This window comes from Macrobrachium rosenbergii, chromosome 55 (genome assembly GCF_040412425.1).
Source record: "Macrobrachium rosenbergii isolate ZJJX-2024 chromosome 55, ASM4041242v1, whole genome shotgun sequence".
NCBI classification, from domain to species: domain Eukaryota; kingdom Metazoa; phylum Arthropoda; class Malacostraca; order Decapoda; family Palaemonidae; genus Macrobrachium; species Macrobrachium rosenbergii.
In genome coordinates, this window is record NC_089795.1 from 38,205,268 (window position 1) to 38,215,211 (window position 9,944).

The window sequence follows — 9,944 nt, forward strand, 5'->3', positions numbered from 1 at the left end:
ATATAAAAGGGAGTTTTTAAAATAATTTACGGATATAAAATGTACAACGATCATATCCCAAATTGGTATAACTACATGAAATACATTTAAACAAAGGTTGCTTTGCAATCTTGCACGATTCTTTGTAATCAACCGAGAGCTACTGATCATGCGCGCCTTGTTGGTTCGAAACAAAATGAATACCTTCAATATACCCTTAAAGAAAAAAAAATCGATAATGGCTATCTCAAGCTGATTCCCTTCTTTTATTATTAAATAAAAAAGGGGCTCACTCTACAGTATTTGCCAGCAAGTTTAACAAAGGGAATTTTTGCTCTCTCTCTCTCTTACCACACGGGGAAATCTCTCTTTTCTGTAAACAAGATCAACAAGAGACAGTTCCATTAAAGCCAAATGTTAACAATGTTCGCAAAAAAAAAAAAAAAAAAAAAAAAAAAAAAAAAAAACAACCAAACAAACAGACAAACTGTAAATAACATAATAAACGACAAAATGTTTGATTATTCGCATGTCCCCCATTCCCTGTTATCTACAAAATACATGTGTGCGTAGCCCCTTGACAAAAAAAAAAAAAAAAAAAAAATTCTTGAAAAGTAAAGGAACCCGTTGATGACATTCAGTATATAAGGCTTCCCGTGTAGAAGTAAAAAAACAAAAAAGCTTATGTATATACACCCTGATACGAATACCGACACTCAATCATGGCATTAGGTTTCAAAGACAACGACAGTACAGTGGTGTCAGTGTTATGGCAAATCAAAAACCCTCACTGTATAAATTACTAAAAACAAACATGCAGCTATCTGTGAATTACAATCACTTCAAAAGAGTTCTAACTCTTTTCTCGTTACAAAATGAAAACGCATTAATATGGGTGTGTTTTTGAATTCCGTGAATAGTAATCAGCTAAACGCAATACTTTTCAAACGGATTTCTTTTATCCTGCAAAAAAAAAAAAATAAATAAAATCGTTGTCCCTCGTTCCCCAATGAACACAACACAGCCTTGTAAATTCTAATACTAAATATTCACTATACCCTGGGAATAACTTACACCCAAGGTACTTAATTATAAATACGCGTTTGGGACCCAAACCAGAATTCTAACCTGGCCCTCAGTTTAGAAACAGTGATAAACTGTCAACTTGACCATTCGGCTGTCAAGAGAGGGATAAACTAATATCGACTCTGCTCTAAATATTCCTGTCGAATTCCGGTTCAGTTCTTAGGGTCGCTATGCCATCACATCTCCACCATGATAACTGATCTGTAAGTTTGTAACAGTTGGATAAGTAAGTTTTGTCACTTTTGCTGGCACGACTTTTGTATAATCACAAATATAGTGTCTTTTACCCATTTTTATGAGCATGATCACTCTAAGATGAGATTTTTGACAGATAAGCACGATAAACTGCTGCCCTACAAGACCTCACAACAGAGAAGGGAGGTAAGAATTACTTAGGAGCTCTTCCCCAAAACTTTCTCTTTCCATTCTCCCCCAACCCCAACCCCCTTCCCCAGCAAAGAACCCTCTGGAAACGTCATTAAAAGCTCAAGGAAAAACTTCTCGGGCCCTTAATATTCTCCTTCGTGTCTCGCTGGTGTAATCGGAGGAATTATAACGCTCGTAATATAAATCACTTACTAAAACTTGCAGAAAATTGCTTCCCACATCTTTGAAATTACGGTTTTCTTGCGTAGTCCCAATTAAAGCTTCTCTCTTGCTGTCCCGTCCTTTTGCGGGCCGAAAACTATGAGCAAAGAAATTAATGTAAATTCACTTCTGTGGTCAATTATATGGCCTTGAAAGCAATATACTGTACGTGCACTGTATGATGAATATAAACCTCTGACGTATTTTCCCTTATCAGCCATCGATAACTGCCAGTATGTCTCAATAATTTCTCGAAATTCTTTTGAGAATCTCATCACGCAAGACGTGATGGGGTTTAACACTAAAAGAGAATTATCCTCAAATTAAAACAAATTTATGGAGAAAAAAAAAAAAACCAAAGACAGCGCTGAAACTCCTGACAAAAGTAAGACAAGTGAAAACACCATGAATAAAAAAAAAATACAGACTTTTTCTGCCATATATCAATTTCGTCGAGAGTTTGAGAGTGAAGACTGCGAACATAATAGTATTAGCGTACAATGTTGAAATATTTCTCTTCTGTGGGTAGACAGGTGTGAGGTTTTCCTGATGTAAAGAGCGGCTCCTTCTACCAAGAGGTGATGACGAAAGTTAGGAATAAAAAAAATATTAATACTTTTCAGGGATAAAAACGTGGCAATGAAACGTGTTATGTTAAGATATCATCCACACTGAGAATGGCAAAGAAAATATTACACAGCCTAGTGAAAGAGTCTGTGTAAAAGTCATGTTTATCCGAGTATAAGTTTCCAAAGAATGCAAAGAGAGCCAGGTCATAGGAACGCATGAATAACAAACATGATTTAAAGTCTAGCAGAGTATCAAAGCAACAGACATTGCGGAAAATGAAAGGGGGCATGTACCTTACCAAACTAGAAGTGGGTTGTTAATGAGAGAGAGATATACGAGAGAGATATAGGAAAAGGTAACGGATCAGAACCGCGTTTAAAATGACTTCGCATTGTAAAGAGGAAACTGATGAAAAGTGTAATAATCTAAAAGTTCTGAAAAAATAAATACAAGCTTCAATAGTCAAGAATTTCTGCAGAGTAAATATGTAGGCAGACAAATAAATAAATGTTGCGTACAGGAGTTGAGTTCAGCGAGAAGTGGAAGGTTATGTAAATATACAGAGGACGCAAAAGTTGTTGATAGGGCCGCTACATAGTTTATGAGACAACTCCTCAGTCTTATAGACTTTTTACGCACAATCTCTCTCTCTCTCTCAGCCATCTAGGGAAAAAAATTAACTGAAAAGGAGTACTATCGTTATTAATGACACTGCCTGAACTAGTACTCTACAGCCACAAAGACGTACTTTTCGAAATATTGTGCTCACAAGCAACAGATCATACTATGGTACTTAAATACGAAAAAGGCTTGAATAGCCGTGCTTTAAGCTGCGAACATTTTCCAGAGTTCAGACCTCACACTGACCTACCTTTAGACTTTCGGTCATGGCTTTACCAGATAAACTGTGAAGGATCAGTAAATCCCTTAATCGTTGAAGGTATTTTAATCCGTGTGTGGCCTTGTGGGGATACCGTAAATCTGAACCAACAGTTTCAAGTTATAAAAAAAATACTGACATGTTATAAAAAAAAAAATACTGACAGGGAGACAATATTAAGCGAATGGCATAGTAAACTTGAACAAATTTCCGAGAACGGTAAATATCAACTAAAATACGTGAATAAATACCTGTCAAGTTAAACTGGTTTCCTTTTGTAATATAAACGTTATCGTCATTAACTGTCCTTCATGGCACGGCCGTCAGGCGTACTTTCTAACATTATTAAAGGGCGTCGCTTTCCTTTACCTCTATAAAATAGTGGAGCACACTCAACAATTTCCCTTGCCTGGGGATACAGATAAGCACGTGGGAATCTCCGTTCTTTCGGCGTGGTATTACAGTGACCATGGCAGTGGAGCGTGGGGACCGCTAATCCCAAGGTCAGATTAGTATGACCAAGAATTAATCTCTTCTGACCTCCGCAGGCCCCACTTTATTATATTTATTATGACATTATAAAACAGCACTTGATTAGATGTACCAGATTCAAAATCACACAAATTATTTATGTATCTAATAAGTAGGGAGGAACAACAGACTTGATGATGAGTTATTAAATGTACAGTTCAAGTGTCGTATTCGATGTGGCATCGCTTAACCTGAATACACGTGGCAGACAAGAAGGGTTGGGGGTAAACTGGAGTTGAGAGAGCTGAGAGAGCATGAGCTAGAAGAGAGAGCATGGCTTCATAATCGTGAGGTGAGGACTGCCATATCAAAATATTTCCAATCTGAATCATATAACGATATACATATAGTCAACCTCAGTACTTATCACCCGATTCACTTCTCTCCCCATCTCTTCCCTTCACCCCATTTACAACCCACAGCAATCGATAACAAACAAATACAAATTCATATTTTTTTTCTTTTAATGTAAACGTGCCAAAACCGTTCATTCCTCGTCCATGGTACAATGACTGGTCTATTCGCTTGTGAACGAGAGAGAGAGAGAGAGAGAGAGAGAGAGAGAGAAGATCTTATCTTAAAATGACATTTTTCGTATACGAAACTTTTGTTGACGGATCAGATTTTATCATTCAAAATTTATTTATTAGTGCAATAAGTGTGCTCATCCTCGCTGATCACATGTTGGGTGCGTTCTGTTAAAACGTCATCCTCAAATCATATCAAGAATACCCTGATCACTTGCCATCATGAATGACATCAAGAGTTAGTATAAATTAGTTCTGACAGCAGATACGCATCATCAGTTTTAAACTGGATACGGCAAACGAAAATACACACACAAACGCAGGTGTGTGTGATTATAATGTATGTTTGTATGTATGTATGTATGTATATATATATGTATGTGTATATATATATATATATATATATATATATATATATATATATATATATATATATATAAATTTTATCACACCGTGATTTATATACAATCATGAAGCTACAAATGTTGTAGCATTTGTAAGATATCAAGCCCCAGCAACCTTACTAGCACAGAAATGTGAAAGTTCTTTCATTCACCAGCTTCATTCATCCACGGTCCCTGTCGACCGAACAACCTCCCATCCGCACATATTCATCCGGATGATGTGTGACGAGGTTTTAACCAACTTCCGAGATTGAGGTCAGGAGGCTAACGAACTTTTCCACACGAATATAGCATCATCGTCATCCCCTTCATCCTTATCAACACAATACAATACAAAACGTGTTCCCAGTCTGAAAATAGGGCAGGTGGGTAGCATAACCCTCAGCTTGACTCGTTGTAATAATTGAAAAATCAGACGATGCCCTGACCCTTACGTAATTCACAAAAATTCCGTTAAACTGTGAGACATCAAATCCGGGAAACAACAGATGAAGCCACGAAATTCCTACATTATTATACGTGAAGACACACGAGCTCGCAAATGTAATTAAATTTCTTTTGCAGAAATAAATTATACATATGATAGATAATGAGTTCTGTAGCTCCGCTAATCAGCCTGACAACGGTTCTGGCATTAGCATCTGTCAGAAAACCATTTAAACTAAAGGGATCAGTCGACTACTAATATTATATGAATTCTTTATTCTCATTGCAACTGAAACTTTTTCAGTTTTCTGTATATCTATATTTTACTATCTACATTGATTAATATGCTTCGGATTTCCAACACATCGTTTGCTCTAGATGCGAGTCGCCATCATCTATCGCAAACATCTAAGTTTTCAAGAGCCTCCTGTTACCCTCCAGTTTTTTCCATATTTATTTCTCTCCAAATATTCATACATACATAAATAAAAACACATATTTGCATATGTTCCAATTACGATAATTAGGATAATAATGATAAAATGTAGCCGTTTAAGATACAAATCTTACTGGGGTTCGTTATTCAATAGTTCATTTCTGTTGTTCAAAACGCATAACCGCAGCCTCTAAATCCTTCACGCTAAGACATTCTATACATAACTAAACAAAACCGAATAAGAATGTTTTGTATATGTACTGACCCGATTTCTGGCTTCTATCCCTGCCACTTTACAATAATTTTACTTGCGCTGCCTGTAGTATTTTACTCTGCCTAACAATTCAAACTGTACATGCAGATTTTAAACTAACCTACAAGCACAGCCTTCCATATTCTTAATAAAACTCACTGACATCAGAGGAAAATATAATAACAAAAAACTTAATCATCTTCTACCACCATGAACATTGCCTGTTTTATTACTATTATTATAACTCCCTCGGAGAGTTTTTTCCTACTCAATTAAACTTGCAGATTTCAAACTACCCTACCAAAATGGCCTCCTATATTCTTAGTAAAATTCACTGACATCTGAGAAAATACGATAATAAAACATTCTTCATCTTTTACCGCCATCAACATCACCAGTCTTGTTACTATTATTATTACATCTACCGGAAAGTTTCTTCCTACCCAATTAAACTTACAGATTTTAAACGACCCTACAAATATCGCCTCCCATATTCTTAGCAAAATTCACTGACATCAAGGGAAAATATAAAAATAAAAATAATCATCTTTTACCACCATCCACATCGCCAAGTCTTATTACTATTATTGTTACTCCCTCGGAAAGTTTCAACGGCAAGAGAGGAAATACAAATTGAAAATAAAACGTCGATTGTCTTGGCCCATTTGGAACGAAATGCTTCGGTAGCTTAATGTCTCTCGAGGGGTGGGACAGGAAATAGACAAAAACCCGAAAACGAGGCTTCTACGACTTGGGAATACTCGACTCGCGATATTATCCTACCATACTAATTTTCTCATTTTAAGAATTGAGAGAGATATGAAAACTTACAACATAAAAATGTTTTCAGACCTAATTCTTTCTATGATAATGACTGCAACCTGCGCTAAACTCGAATACATAAACGTTACTATTATCCTAACGTCAAAGTGTAGAGATGAGGTTTTCCACTGTGGCAAAACTTAACTGGATATGAAATCTTGATAAAAACAGGCTTATAAGATAATGCAAAAGTAACCATAAGTGTCACTAAACTTACAAAATAGCAGTCGGCGTAAAATAAAAACGAGTACAGTCAGCAAGCAGTGTTTTAAGGATAAAAGTTCCCAGGTTCGTTTCCTAATAAATAAGGGTTAAAAATAAATAACAGAGCAGCGAAATACGATACCGTAATCACCGCCTCCCCTCCCAACTTAGTTCCTTCGCCTTTCCCAAAACTCGGCGCTGGCATAAAAACCGAGGTAATATATAGTTCACGCGTTTCTGGCCGATTCTTTCAAATGAGAAAGACATAAATCACGATGCCACGCTACATTACACAAAACAACTGCCATACTCATACTGATGACATCGGACGCTGGGGAGAGAGAGAGAGAGTTAACGCTAAGTGGTATACTTCTTTTTCTATGGATAAATGCCCAGCATATGCGCGACTACTGTCTCTGAATTTTTCTAATGTGAGAGAGCCAAGTGAAGAAAGTGTTCGAATATAATACACGTGTGTAAAGGCTACGTGGTGACAAAGAAATGTCATTTCAGAATGTGGCAGCTTGCTCTTCTACTAATGATTTGGTTTCCAACTCGCTTTATATATGGTCATTTCATTTAATGACGGGTTACTCATAAGATAGACAGGTTATTATGAAGACTTTTTACGGGACTTGGAAATATTTCTCAGTGATGCTTTTTCTTATCGCTTCTCTAACTGTACGAAGTTGATTGGAAACTATTATCATGCAAACCCTTGCCGGTGGCCAACATTTTACCCGTCTCAAAATCTGCATAGCACTTAAATCTGGAATGTATATATGGAGGAAACAATTATAAGCTCATTATGATTACAATCTAAATCAATCAATATATACATACACGTACAAATATATATATATATATATATATATATATATATATATATATATATATAATATATATATATATGTGTGTGTGTGTGTGTGTGTGTGTGTGTGTGTGTGTGTATGGCTCTTCTTTTTGGTGTCATGGGCTCCCGAAAATACATTAGGAAAATGTTCCTATAGGGCCAATCCTTTCAAATCTTATACCCATGGCTATAAAATTGCCAAATATCTAATTCCTTTATTGGAGAGCTTTGTTAATAACAACTTAGTCTTTCTAATTCCTCAGAATTTAAAAACAGCATTTTGTGTCAGGATCCAGATTTAGTCATGGCTAGCTTTGGCATACAATCTTTATTTACTAATATACCAGTGGAGAAAACAACTAAAAACATTATAGACATTATTTTTTCAAAGGATGAATGTGTTCACCATGGTTTTAACCGTCTTGATTTTAAGAAGTTACTCGAGTTGGCAGTGCGGGACACTGCCTTTATTTTTAATGACGAGGTATATGTGCAAGTTGAAGGTGTGGGCAGGGGTAATCCACTGAGTTGCACATTCGCAAACGTTTTTAAGCACAAGTTTGAGAGAGAGCTGCTGGACAGTTGTCTCTCTTCTCTTTAACCCTTATTCTATCGCCGACATGTGGATGACACTTTCATTCTTTTTAAAGACCATTTGCACTATTATTCATTCTTACAACGTGCTAATTCTTTACATTCCAACATTAAATTTACATATGAATTGGAAAGCAATAACCAACTACCTTTCTTAAAGACGATTGTGATCCGTGATGACGACCGTTTTCACACAGGTGTTTTTCGAAAGTCAACTTTCACAGGCCTTAGTCTTAACTTTTATTTATTTTTTGTTTTATTAAATCCATTATCTACCATGCTCCACTGAGCAATGACATTAAGTTCTGACTGGAGTCTTTTTCACACAGAAATCGGAATCCTTTACGATTATATTCTTTCTCAAATATGTCAGGAAAACGCTGGACATTTAATTCTCAGCAGCAATACATTTGGCCCATAAACTCAAGTTCTACATACGGTTTCCTTACATGCATGAAACCTCTTTTTTACCTCACTTAAGGAGAATCTTAATTAATTATTTTCCGGCTGTTGATGTTAAGTTTGTCTTAATGAACCCTACGACTATTGGTAATATGCTGCGTCATACAGAGAGATTACCTCCCTTAATGCAATCCAGCGCTGTCTATATTTATACTTGCTGCCGATGCAATACGAAGACTTCCGTTGGTAACACGCGCCACCTGCTTAAGGTGAGATGTGAAGCATATATGGGGATTAGTTTCTGTACAGGGTGTAAACTATCCAACCCAGAACTATCTAATATTAGGAATCATGTGAAATTTTGCAAAAATAATATAAATTATATAAGGATTTCAAATATATTATAAAGTCCATAGGAACACCATCTTCCAATATTTGAAACCCTAGCTATAAAGAAACTAGTTCCCATTAAACAGCCACTTTTCATCTGTTTCCATATGGCCGTAGCTTAAACTAGCCCTCCTTGTTGTTTACTTTCGGTGCATTTTCCATACAGCAACTGAACTTCGTTGAGACAAGGTGTGTCTTTTTTACTACTCTTAACTTTGTGTGTGTTTTTTTTTGCAAATTATTTTATTTCAATGTTGTATCTTGTTTTTATTTTGTTTTATTCAATGTGTTTGCGTGTCAGCAAAAATAATAATTTTGTTATGCTGTAGAGTTTATAAAAGTTTTTAGCCTGGATGATGAGACACTGGTCTCCAAACATTGCAGTTAACTTAAGAGTAAAGTGACTTATGTTTCATGCTGTCTTCTACGCCTTCTGGTTTATATATATATATATATATATATATATATATATATATATATATATATATATATATATATATATATATATATATATATATATATATAATATATATATATATATATATATATATTATATATGTGTGTGTTTGTACAGTATATATAAGAACATAGATATATTAATGCATAAGAAAAAACTTATCTTGCTTTAATTCAATTATTTCAAGAACCAGCCTAATGGAAACCGGACCTTCTTTATGTGCATGCTCCTTTCATTGCATTACTTGCTTAAATTTCCATCGTATAACAAGGGCGAATAATTAAGTGAATATCGTTTCCAGCTTTCACTTAGCTGAGCACTATGAATCTATAAAGCATAGGAAAAAAAGCCTAACCTCAATACACATATCAAGAAACACTTTCAATTTACATTCCAAAAAGAATCTCAAAAATATTACAAGACAATGTTTAGTATTAGCGAATTAATCCCATTAAAGTTATGCATATTAACACTGAGCTGACTGAATTCTGGTCTAGAATTAAGAAGGCCTCTTCGGCATTTAATACGGATGTTTACCTCTC